We start from the raw sequence: 12,991 nt of genomic DNA, 5'->3' as shown, positions 1-12,991 counted from the left end.
TTAGGTAGTGCAACTCTTTAAAAAGAGCATTCTTCGTTGACAAAGGTGGTTGGAGGTACTCAACCAAGATACAATCCTTTAACAGGTTCCTGTCCCAAAGATTTCCTGAGATGGTCCCCGTGGCCTCTAGTGGTTTACAAGAATGTAGACTTGACATCAGAGTCTGTGTGTGCCTGGCTTGTCGTAGCTAAGAAAGATACGAAGAGCAGAGGCCACATCCCTCAAGGCAGGCCTCTCCTCCTCCCCAGACCCAACCTGGCAAGGACTTTGTTCTGCCCCAGGGGACTAGGCTGCGAGGTGTGGGAAGAGTGGGTGGGGGAATTCTAGTTCCAATGAAGCAGTTTAAAGAAAGTCATTTTCACAAAATCTAGCTCAAAATAGAGAGAACCATTCTATGCTTACCCAAACTTCGTCCTCTCCAAACTCACCTCCCCACTCCACATACAAGGGAGTGGAGGAGCTGTTCCCAGGATTTTCCTTGCGATCTGGTGCGCTGTGCTGCCCCACGGGCTTTCATTGCCACAAGTCGTCCTACTCTGAGCAAGCACCACCCACCATCTCATTGTGGATCTTCTTCGCTGCAGGCAGTTTCCAGAGTTTTTCAGGAATCAGGCTACAGTTTGGAAGTTTATTTACCAGTGAAGTGAATTTCTATCTGCTCTCCTTCCTCTCCTCCCAGTACCCATCTGAGAAAGTTACAGAAGGCATCTCGGATTCACAACACCCCCCGCCAACCCCCCACTGAATAACACGTCGTCTGGCAACAGGAGGCGTTTGATTACATTTGGATGGAACGCCTGCATCAACTCCAGTTGTCCCCGAATTGGAACTGATGGGCCTCACGTGCCGCAGCCAACAGTTTGCCTTCACCCACTCCCCTCTCTGAAATGAACCTTTCTCTGGGAAAACAAGAAACCTACGTGCCATCCTGGGTGAGAGACGAGCAAGAGCTGTGTCCCAGCGTCGCATCCCAAGCATGGCAGGCAAGAGCACACTGAGGGGTTTCCAACAGGGAGCTGTGGTTCTGGCATCTCTGGAGAGACCCTCCGAACCAGAGGACGCAAATATTCTCCCTGGGGCGCTGCAGTCTCCGTGTTTAATTCAGTGCATGGGCATTGAGTCCTCACCGTGTGCAGTATAAGGCAGCAGGCTACTATCCCCTTGAGCAAGCCTCCATAATCGGCCTCCCCATGCTCTGTCTTGGCTCAGTCACTGCAGCAGGCCGAGTAATGGCTCCCCCAAGATAGCCACATACTAATACCCAGGACCTGTGAATGTGTTATATTACACAGCAAGGGGGGGGATTACAGTTGCAGATGGAATGAAGCTGGCAGACTTAAAACATAGAGACTCTCCAGGACGATCCATGCAGCCACAATGGAATCACCAAGGTCCCCAACTGGCAAGAGGGAGGCCGAAGCATCAGGACCAGAGTGGTGGCATCAAGAGAAAGACTCGACCTGCCATTGCTGGTTATGAAGATGTAGGACAGGGCTATGAACCAAGGAACATGGGCCGGGAAGTCTGAAAAAGGCAAGAAAATGGATGCTTCCCTAGAGCTTCCTTGATATTAGCTCCGTGAGGCCGCTTCAGACTTCTGACCTCTAGAATGATAATATCTGTGTTAGTACACAGCAGTAGGAAACCGAGACAGTCACTGTGGACTTGCCATGTGCCAGGCCTGGTGCCGGATGCCAAGGGAACATTCCCACAGCATGTGGTTTGTACGGCGTATCAATCATGGGGGTCCCACCAGGGAGACAAGCCCTGAGTCTAAACACAGGGAACCGAATGCAGGTCACCGGCTATAGAGGTGATCGAAGAAGTTGAAAAGTCAGTCTATCTATCAGCAACAGCAGGGGGTTGCTACTAGGCTGGGCCGGAGGGACACAGAGAGGAGGCCATATTACCGGAGTGCGGAGGTCAGGGCCACCCAGCGGAAGCTGGACCACGGTGGGCCAATCCAGCAGGAGCTGGGGTCATGGGCGGACAGACACCTGGTGTAGATGCTTCTGAGGCAGAAAGGGGGAGAGAGATATCCTGTATCCCCCTTTCTCCTGACTTCGAATCTCCTGCCAAGGCCTCCACTGGCTGTTCCCAGACAGAAGCTAGCTGCCCGGGGAGCTTGGGCTATGCAAGGGTCAGCCCTCCCGCAGCACAGAGCAGAGCTGGGAGAGAACAGTCAGTAGGTGACTGCATTTGCAGATGAATATATTAGCCCAAGACATCCCCTTTCCGCATCGGTCCCCATGAACCTTGAAACACAGTTTATTGTTTAAAATCCAAATTCTTTCCCTGGCGTCTGAGATCTTACGTGATCTGGCCCATCCCTAACTTCTCTGTCTGCGTTCTCCAAAGTTCTCCCCTTCTTCACAACACCCCCACCACACTGGCCTTTGCTCTGTTCTCCACATGCCAGAAAGCCTCACCTTGGGACCTTGCACTGTTTGCCGTAGCCTCTGCTGGAGAACAAGAAATTAATGTGTTTGGTGTGGAATCATTACATTAGCCTACCCGAACTAAAACAGTGCCCAACGACAAAGAATTCTCCATGCCTGGTCCACAAGTGGCCCTTAATAGTTACGGAAGCAACTGAATGTGAGACACGCAATAATTATGCATTCAGTGACGCAGGGTCTTTTTCTTACCCTGCCTCCTGCCCCACCAAGCTGTCGGAGGAAAGGGAGGCATTACGTTCATCTACATACTTTCGATGACTTTCACTGGACCTGGACCTTAGTAGATGCTCAAGGGGTGTGTGTTGCTCTGAGTTTCTAGGCGACGTGAGGAAGCCAAGAGGGGCATAGCCCCATCTAGAAGTGCAACTTCTAGGAGTAGTTCAACATCGCCACAGGTCCCGACATTTGTGCGGCTCTTCTGAGTTTACCAAGGGCTCTCCACTTGGTCCTTACACTGACTCTAAAAAAATAAATGACTCTTACGAGTCCCACTTTCCAGAAGATGAATCTGAGCTCACAGCGGTTAATTATCTTGCTCCAGATCTTACTTTTTCAAGCAAGGAAGCTGAAATTAATTCATTGTTCCAAAAATATTTATGGAATGCTGGCAACGTGCTAGCCCCTGGCTCAATCTTCTGCACGTAGTAGGGGCTGGGGAAACACAGGAACTGGCAGTTCCAAAGAAATTGGCATGAGCTCCCAGAGGATAAAAGGGAGGCCCCCAGTTCCAGCCGCGGACCCGAGGAGCAAGACGGTTACCTGTGTTCTCCAGCTGGGGTTGGCAGGGACCGCCGTGCTGCTGGTTGTGCCTCAGAGCAAGGTTCTGGGTGGTCGGCCCGACGTGCCTGGAGGCAACATTGCAGCAAGCCCTCAGCAGCTCTCCCACTTGCCCAGGCTAACAGCTCTGGCGTTCTGAGTCGGCCCTTTTCCATATATTCTTTCCTCCTTCCTGTGCCAAGATTTCAGGAGACGATTTACAGTGGGTTCCAGGCCATTTAGCTCAGTCAAAAATTTGGGTGAAAGTTTCCTCCCAGCCATCCCAGGCCACAGATAACCCATCAGGGTGTGACAGCCAGGGGGAAGGAGGGGGAAGAAACACCAGGGAGATTTTGAGTTGCAGGATTGGACCAGAAGTTTCTGCAGCTGCTGCATGTGACCGCTGTCCTCTGGCTGTACAAAATGTGTCCGCAATGGGTTGGTTGGGAAACTTAGGACAAGATACCAAAGAGACAAATCTTGTCTCACTAGAGATGGCAGAGGCCCCAGGAAGGTGGCCTGCAGGCCGGGCTCTCGGCCAACATGAAGAGGGCCAGCGCGGGGGTAGGAAGGGGCAGGTGGACGAACAGGACGAGAAGGCTAGGTGGCCAGATCTTCGCAGGGGCTGGGCCTTGCCCAGCCTGCCGGCACTCCTCCCGTGCTTGAGCGCCTCTCTCTGTAAGTAAATCCCGGCAGCTCTTACAGTGCAGGATGTCCCACATACCGTCCGTCTGAGGTGGGGTAAAATACAAATATGCCTTTTCATAATAGCTTTACACCTGGAGCACCAGAGGACCGGTTTATTACCTTGGTAAACAAAAGTTCAAATTCAAGCAGAGTACAAACTTTGCCCAAGGCACTTCTGACGGTGCACCTTGTGTTTGTGAAGTGAACTCGATATATATACGATGTGAAGCAATGGAAGGCTGGGCTTTTTCTTTTTCGTTTTTTCCCCCTCTCTCTCTTGTCTGATTTCCAAGGTTTAAAAGTTCATGGGCGTGTGGGGTGAGTGGGGGAGGAGGTGCAGAGAGAGAATTTACTTTGGCTCTGGTTTTTTTGAGCATTTTGAAATCATGCTGTCTGGTGTGAAAAAAATATGTGAGCCAATTTGTACTGTTTTCCAGCGAGAGAGTGTGCTTCTTTCTGCTCTCATGGTGACAATTAGGGTTTGTGGGTGGGAGACAGGGTAAACCAGTTTGGGGAACACATAAAGGAAACAGAATTTGCATTGAACTTAAACATTAAAAAGCAATAAATATTTATTCAGTGCCTCTTTTGTGCCAAGCCCAGCCCCATAAACTTTGATAAACACAACCACAGGGAATAGGAATTATTGATCCAAATGTCCACTTTACAGGTGAGAAAACTAAGGCTAGAGCTGTGGAAGACATTCCAGCCCCAGCCTTCTAATTTCCGATAACGGGGTTTCTGTACTGCCCTCCTCTCTCTATACGAGGTCCCAGACTATGTCCTATCCTGTCGCTTGTTTGTTTGTCCTTCCTGTGCTCCCTACTTTCATGCCTCATTCTCTGCCTGTACTTGGGGAAGCGACTGATCTCCACTGTTGGCTGCATTTCTACTTGGAGGATTTCCCTACCCTTTAGCAGCCACCTGCCCGTCTGTACCACTCTCTTACCAACCCGCACCTCCGTGTGTTCACGTGCAAAGGATGCAAAACACGTGGACTAGATTTCTCCTCCAAGCACACAGAAGCTTAAAAGCAAAGGTAACCACGGCAAAGCAAGAACACAGGTCATGTTTGGTCGGCTCCATGAATGCGTCTGCGTTCTCCCATCCTCAGCCTGAATCATCAGATAACATGCAGCAAAACCACCTGAACTTTTGCAGTTCTTTTCCAAAACAAGCTTCGGAGCCTGCAGAACTTTGCCCACCTTTGTTTGTGTGTTCGCTTCGCAAAAGTTCCGCTGGGGCTTGCCTGTTGCAAAGCCTCAGGCCAGTGAAATGTTAACTCTTTTGTGCACAGATTAATTCCCCAGGCTTCTAAACTTAGAGTGAACTCATCAGGCTTATTTTTAAAAGAAGTCCATATGAATATATCAACTTGTGCCCGTCTTCACAGATGAAAGACTGCTTGCGGAACATATTAAAAGGAGGTTACAGAGAGATGTCATTAAGGGCATTATCAACTCAGCAGTTCCAGGGTATCAGTTATGGCTGCTTGTGGCTTCCAGGATTTCAAGGGAAAGCCCAGTCCTCTTCTTCCAGCTCCCCTCTACCCCTGCCCCCTACCGTTAATACATTTTTAATGGCAGCCAGTTGAGGAAGGCTTTTGACTTTACTTAGTGTACGTTTTTAAAAAATTATTGGAACACAAATACTCTTTGCGAGGAAACAGATTTCAGTTACAAATGGACTAAGTGTTATCCCTGTGCTGGAACCCTGGAGGGAAAAGACTTGGGGGTCTGCCGGCTGTGAGACAAAACCTGGCCAAGGATGCCTGCTTCCAGGACCCTGCTCGGAAACCCCAAGTAAGCCAAGTCGTAGAACATTAGCCCTTACATGTCCTTTAACAAGCATCTGACCTAACCCCTCTCTCTTGCAGAGGAGAAAACGGAGGCTCAAAGTGTTAGCAAGGCCAAGGCTAAGAAGCCAGCCAGTGCCAGGCCCCCCAGCTCCCCGCCAGAGCTCACAGCTCTCCGCCATACTGCCTTTCATCCTGGAAGAAAGAGTGGATAAAGACAAACACGTGGTCTTAATCCTGGCCTGGATCCACTTACCCTGGCTTTTCCTCACTGCTTGTCAATAGTCAACACATGTCCATAGATCGAGTCTGTGGAAAGAGGATTACCGTGAGGAAACCCGGAATACTTCTGGAACGTTGGTTGGAAATCTTTTACCAGGTTAAGAGAACTTAGTTATCCTTAGATAGTTATGATTATAGACCAGAAAAGCGATGCCTAAAAGAAAATCTATATTCCTTTACTACTTTAGTTTCATTGTCCTTAGCTTTTTGGACTTTCTAGCTAGTGATTCTAAGTTGGTGTGGGTCCCTGTCATTGGGACGTGTGGTTAGTCAGCCTATGACTGGGTCTTACGTTGAAGTAACTGATGGAACGTCACACTGTTAGAGCATAAGGGAAGCTTAGTGACACTCTGGACCATATCCCTCGGTTTACAGATGAGTATGCTAGGGCTGAGAGAGGGCAACCGACTTATCTGAGATCACTCAGCACCTTAACGGACTACGACCATTGATTCTCCCAGCCCCGTGAAGGAGGGTCCCTCCATCTGACTAGTACAAAGCAGCTTCCTCTCTAACACTCGGGTATCTTTTATGAATAATGATGGTCTGTGCCCAACTCCAGAGAGCTGAACGCTCATTGCAGCCTGGGTCTGACTCATCCACAGGCACCTCCATGAGGTATGGATTGTGAGTTATCCCTGCCATCTTCACGGAAAAACCGGTACACAGAAAACAAGGGACTTTTCCAAGATTACATGATAAATCAGCGAAGGCTCTGAGGCAACATGCTGTTACAGGATGAGGAATCAGAAGACATAAATTCCAGTCCTTACACTGTCTCTACCCACGTGAGAGATCTTGGGCAACTCATTTCCCTTTCTGCGTCTCATTTTCCCCATTCATGGAAGGGCTTTGCTGGACGACCTCTAAGAACATTTAGCTCTGATGGTCTGTGGGTCTAGCAAACATGACTGTGTGAAGTCAGAAACTGATGGTTACAATTGCATATCCCCAGCATTCGCAAACGACAGGGATGAATGGGTTCTGCCTCCAAAACAGAAATACAGTGTCTTTTTGCAATTTTTGCAATTTGCAAAAATACGAAGTTCATTTTTCTTTTTTTCTATGACTTTTTTTTTTTCAAGCTCTTCACTTACCTGCTTTCAAGGGCAAGTGTATAACATAACAAAGAGACTAATAACAGACAAATAACAATAGGAGAACTTAGGAATATGTCTTTATCATGTTTGTTTTATGAGGTATAGTAAGGAAAATAAATGCTATTGAATGTATGCCATCTTATTTAAGATTTTTAAACAATCGGTATTATCATGCCCCTTTTACAGAAGGCCCTGAGGCTCAGATATGAAATAACTTGTCTGGCATACACCTAACTATTAAGAAGTAAAGCCCACATTCGAAGATTCCAAAGCCCTCATTTTCCAAATTCCCAAGTCGTGAACATAAATCACAGCCATATTATTTATTACCAAAATTACTTGTCCATAAGAGAGGGAGATTAAATCTATCAAGATTTTATTGTGTTTCACGAAGAACCATTCTATGGCTTCTCTGGGCTCCAACATCTGAACATCTTTGACAAATGTAAGGCAAGAAATGCAAGGCATGAGTCTGACTTTCCCCAATAATTTTGGAGAGAGGGTGTAACTACATCTAGAAATGGTCCAGTCAGAAATATTTATTAATATATCCATAGAATTAAAGATTGGGTGGCTGTTCTTAGTTTAGAATTCACGTTACCTCAAACAGGCAGTGTCCTGACATCCTCCCTCATGATTCAACCCTGTAATCCTCCCAGGATAGAGGACAAGATTCAAGGGGATTTGAGGACCCTGTTTCTGATTCAGAGTCTCCCCTACAAGTCTATATAGTGTCTCCCTAGAGTGGCCCAAACACCAATGCCAAACCTATGGAGCATTCAGGACCAGATCTCACAAGTTCATTCATCCGATCTTATCGAGCGTCCATAGGCTCGAATGCTCCTGATACAGTGCAAGGCGAGTGCTACCAAGACAAACACAACCGAGCCTTAACTTGGCCTGGAACACCTCACTCAGCCCAGGCCTACACCCCAGGAACAACCACGGGAGGCTGCATGGTCCAGCGCCTGCCTCCAGGACTGAGAGATCGAGGTCAGATGATATGGCAAGGGGCCCTGCGTTTTCTGTTTTGCTTTCACTGGAATGAAAATTCCTGTGGCCCTTTCATCTCCTGGTGATTGCTAGAAAATGTTAAGTTCTGATATAACTCTCGAGATTGGGCTATGACTTCAGTTCACATCTCTCCTTTTAGAGGGGAGCTTCCAGAAGGTAAAAGTGTTATCCAAGGCCCCCACTGAGAGTGGGGAGCAGGGGGGTACTAACAGGCAGTCTCCTGGCTCCAGGTTCAATGACCCCTTCGGTGCCACTGTCTAAGTGCCTTGGTGGTGGGAAAGACATTAGTCTGGATGCAAAAAAGTGAGTCTTTGTTTCAAGAAAAATTATGGCCCAGTGGATAGATAGATCTTCACTTCCTCGAGCTACCATGGCTTGTGGTTATATTGGGCTGATTGATTCCGTGGCCTCATAAGAAGAACAGTATCCTGCAGCCACTATGAACACCCTAAATACCCCAGACCTATTCATGATCTGCACACCAGTCCCTGGACCTGGAACATCCTTCTCCTTTCTCTTCGTTGCAAGTGCTACCACTTTCAGACCCAATTCCATCGCTTTCTCTGCGGAGCTGCCATGGATTTGCTCCTGGTCAATTTGGGTAAGCTGGGACTATGGTTCCCGGACTCCCCCTCCCTGCCTAGCTCCGCAGCAGCAGTGGCCACAAACGACATTTTGCACAGCATTTGGAATAGAGAAGTGTAGCTACCAGGTTTTAATATTCGGTGGGTTGGTGCGGGGCACCGTGCCCTGCACTGTCACACGTGTTGTCCCTGATCTGCCAGCTCACCTGTTGCGATGGGGCAGCAGCTGAGCCCTCAGCGTCTCCAGGTCACACCAGACCTCCTCTCGCAGCTCCTCCGAACCGTGGACGAAGCTGCGGAGCATCATGGGAAGGTCGGTGTGCCTTGCAGCTCATTCACATCATCGCCTGGAGGCAGCGAGAGGCAGGAACGGGCTCTGCTTTGTCCTCTGCTTTGTCCTCGCCGGTAGCAGTCTGTCACTGCTTTCCCCACGTTGTGCGCTTTCCTCCTTCCCTAGTGCCTGCCCTGCTGACTCCACGTCCAGCAACCAAGGGGACGCAACAGCCAGTCCCTGCACTTGTGAGCCTTGAGCCCTGGTGCTAACTCTCTGATTCTGTATCACAGGTGGTGCTGCCCCTCTCCCGGAGCCCTAACTGATGAGGCGTCTTCTGTGAATCCCCAGAATCAATCATTCCCCAGCTGTGCCCTTCTAGTAAAGCACAGAGTGCACTTTGCTGTGCTTTAATGATTGACAGGTCTCTCGCTCTCATTAACGGAGAGCTGACATGGGTCGCATGCTTACCTCGTGCCAGGCACTACTTTGAGCACTCACTTAATCCTTACAACAACCTGAGGAGGTTTGGATTGTTATCATTATTTCCATTTTAGGGACAAGGCGAGCAGACACAGAATAGTGACGTGATGTGCCCATGCTGTCCCAGCTAGGAAGAGAAAGCTCCAGGACTCATACAGCCAGGCAGCCTGGTCCAGGGCTAGCTCTCTTCCCCGCTGCGTGGTGAGCTCTTCAACGAGCAAATCCCCACCTTCTCCCAAACCCTGGTGCCAGAATGAATGAATGAATGAACGACCCGCCTACTTCATCTGAGGAGAAAATGACTTTCCTACAAAGTTGCTGGAAGGATGACGAAAATGGAAGCTTTGGAGTCTAGGATCCTTGCATGCCATCCTTCGCAGACTGGAAGGGAAGACTATGAAGGGTCCACAGTCAAGGTCTTGTTAGTGGACAAGAGACCTAATTACTTACCAAATTATGTGTCACCCGAAAGCCATTGGCATGCTCTCTGGGAGCAGTAAATACTGGCAACGCAGTTCACCACCAGAAGAGCCTGCTTTTCTCCCCAGCCCAGGCTGATGCCTCACCCGGGGTGGAGCCGTCTCTACCCGAGGACTGGAGGGCTGAGCCTGGCCAGAGGGAAGAAGTCCCACACAGGTGCCAGGCATACAATTAGTGTTTAACACTTCACTCTTTATATGTAACGATAAAATGTGACCTCAAAACTTTCCTTTGTCCATGTAGTAAACATGGACTGGGACCCACATTTAATTTTCAGTGTGATTGTCAATGTCTAGATGTCAAACTAGAATAAAAATTCAAGTTTGGATTTCAAATCAGAGTATCTCGGGCAGTAGAGGCTATTGTTCAATATGACATTGGGTGTTGCCTGGTCCCCTATCCAGAAGAGACACAGGGAAATTTACGACCTGTATCGTATGTATGACACACCAAAAATTAAAGAAGAAGAAGAAGAAATAAAGAAAGTAGGAAAGAAAGGGAGAGAAAATAGAAATATGTGGGGAAAATGGTAAGGAGCAGAAATGAATTACTACACTAGTTACATCAAATGCCTCTATTACTCTTCTAGGACACAGAAGGAAGGGAGTTGAAGCTCTGGAAGCTTTCTGCAACTTGGAGGGTTCCGGCATTCACATAAGAAGAGTGAACCCTCAGACCGGTCAATGCATCGTTCATGTCTGGTGTCCGTACTCTGCCGATTCTGCATAAGCCAAACCACGAGAGGGTTTATCATGGTCAAATGCAAGGCTTTTATTCAGCACCAGACTTGGGGGGAGGACTTCCGAATTGGTCTAGTCCAAACTTTCATTTCACAGATGAGGGACCTGAGGCTCTAGAAAGGGAGATCCTTCCCATTCTCATGGCATACTAGGGACTTGAGATGAGGCCCAGAGCCAAGCCGGCCAGCGTGGAAGCAGGGGAGTCAGCCGAGAGCCAGCGCCCCAGCCCCAGCACAGCAACCCCCCTCCTTGCACAGACTTTACTGAGCCCCACGGCACCCGGCCTCACGGGTCCAGAGTGTGCCCACCTGGGGCCCTGCTGGAAGTAAGATCCTGTCGCCCAGCCCACGGCATGTCCTAACCTTCCTGACGCTTTAGCCCGTGCTTATAAACCCTTTTCATTCTTCCCATTTCTTCTGAGAGCTAGCTTTCCAAAACAGTCCCTGTCACATCCCCAAGTCTGCAAACTCGGGCTTCACGAGCTCCTTTTCCATGTCAAATCCAAAGAGGAAAAGAGGACAGAATCGCTAAGGAGATTTCTTTTCCTTCCCCTTAGAAATCTTCCTCTGATCTAGGTTTTTCCCTGGAATAAAATACCACCGGCACAGAGGGCCGCTGGAGACATTCTAGTCCAGTTCACTTCTTTATTGGATGACATTGAGGCGCAGAGAAGGGGCATACCCTGCCTAAGGGCCCACAGAGAGTAAGGCCGGCTGGAGCTGGAGGAGGCCTCCTGGGGGCCTGGGCACTGCTCCTCCTGCCAAGTGCAACCGGCCCCGCGTGGGTGTGCACGCGTGCATGTGTGTGCATGCCTGTGCGTGTGGGCATGCATGCGTGCACGTGCATTTAGTGCCAGGAACCAGGATCGCACTGAGAAATGTGTCTATACATCATGGCTGGCGGGGGGCAGTGGAAGAGGAGTGAGTATGTTTGCAGATGTGGTCAAAACAACTTGCCTATGGCGGAGGCAAATTCTATCTTCAACTGAACCCAAAGTGAAGAGTGCCTCACAATGTTGCCTGCCATGTATTTTGAATAGTCGTTAACTTCAAAGTAATATATGTTAATTATCAAAACTTTAGATGTTAAAAGAAATGTACAGGAATTAAGACTACCCATAATTCCATGACCTAGAAACAACCTTTGTCAAGGTTTTGGTTTGCACTCTTCAAGGTCTTTTTAGATAAATGTAATTCTAGGCACGTTCTTTTTGGTAATCTAGTAATCGTACGTTCCAACGAAACTTTTTTCCCCTCACACTAAATACAATTCCGTAGGATTTTTTTTAAAGATTTATTTATTTATTTGAGAGAGAGAGAGCAAGCAGGGGGAAGGGCAGAGGGAGAGGGAGAGAGAAACTCAAGCAGACTTCTCACTCAGAGGTAGCCCAAGCTGGGCTCGATCTCAGGACCCTGAGATGCGTCCTGAGCCGAGTCCAAGAGTCGATTGCTTCACCGACTGTGCCACCCAAACGCCCCTCCGTGGGATGTTTGGAATGCTTGCCTGATTATTCTGTTCTCCTGGTATATCCCTTCAACTCATTTCTTCCTGTTGGACAATTTTGTAACTCCTTTTAATTTTTTTTCACATCACCAATGATAGTGAGATACATGTCTCTGGATCTCTGGTTCTTTCTGGAAGAAATTCTTAAAATAGACTTGGTAGAACTAAGACAATGACACTTTTAAAATTGGACATATGTATTTCCAAGTCATGCTTCAGGAACTTTGGGTCTATTTACGTTCCTAACAACAGCATAGTATATGAGCATGTGTTTCTTTATTATCTTTTGCTTATCATTTTCTGGAATCCCAAGGAAATTTAGAAATTATTTTAATTACTGGTGGACCATCATTCACTACTTCCACTTTTTTTTTTCCAAAATCATAAAACGAAGCAATGCTTTAAAATAAGGGACTTAGTTCTGTGTTTACATTGTCTGAATTTGGTCTTTCTTTAAAAAATGAGTTTTCACAGAAATATAACTAAGCAAATGTAGAAACTTAGCGTTCTTTCATACAAACATTTCTATAAAATGTTATAATGTGCCCTTGACATTTTAAAACTGTAAAAGATCTTTAAGGCGCTGTAATGATCCAAAGTGTATATGTCCTGAGGTTTGGTGAGCAGGACTCTATTTTTAGTGTTTGAGTTCTTTTCAGCTTGATCCAAAGTAGCAGGTAGAGAGCATGAAGACTTTCCTAATTCCTGCTGTGTGTTAGGGTCGCAGGTTGAACTGTGCTCTGTGAGTGCCTGGGAACCAAACCAGCCTCCATTATTGTTTCGAGAAGCCAGTTTTTGCAAAATTTTTATTTTTATATGAAATTACATTTTATTTCC

The 12,991-nt window shown here is 47.8% G+C and overlaps 1 long non-coding RNA gene across 1 annotated transcript; it reads left to right on the top strand.

Annotated features, from left to right (window-relative positions):
- Positions 1 to 3,482: 3,482 nt before the first annotated feature.
- Positions 3,483 to 11,275, top strand: LOC103676036. The gene is made up of 2 exons (XR_571986.2): positions 3,483 to 3,893; positions 10,501 to 11,275. It is a non-coding gene; the product is annotated as an uncharacterized LOC103676036 (long non-coding RNA).
- The last annotated feature ends 1,716 nt before the right edge of the window (positions 11,276 to 12,991 follow it).

Source organism: Ursus maritimus, unplaced genomic scaffold (assembly GCF_017311325.1).
Source record: "Ursus maritimus isolate PB19 unplaced genomic scaffold, ASM1731132v1 scaffold_4, whole genome shotgun sequence".
Lineage (NCBI taxonomy): Eukaryota > Metazoa > Chordata > Mammalia > Carnivora > Ursidae > Ursus > Ursus maritimus.
This window is presented reverse-complemented; position numbering and strand designations above follow the sequence as displayed.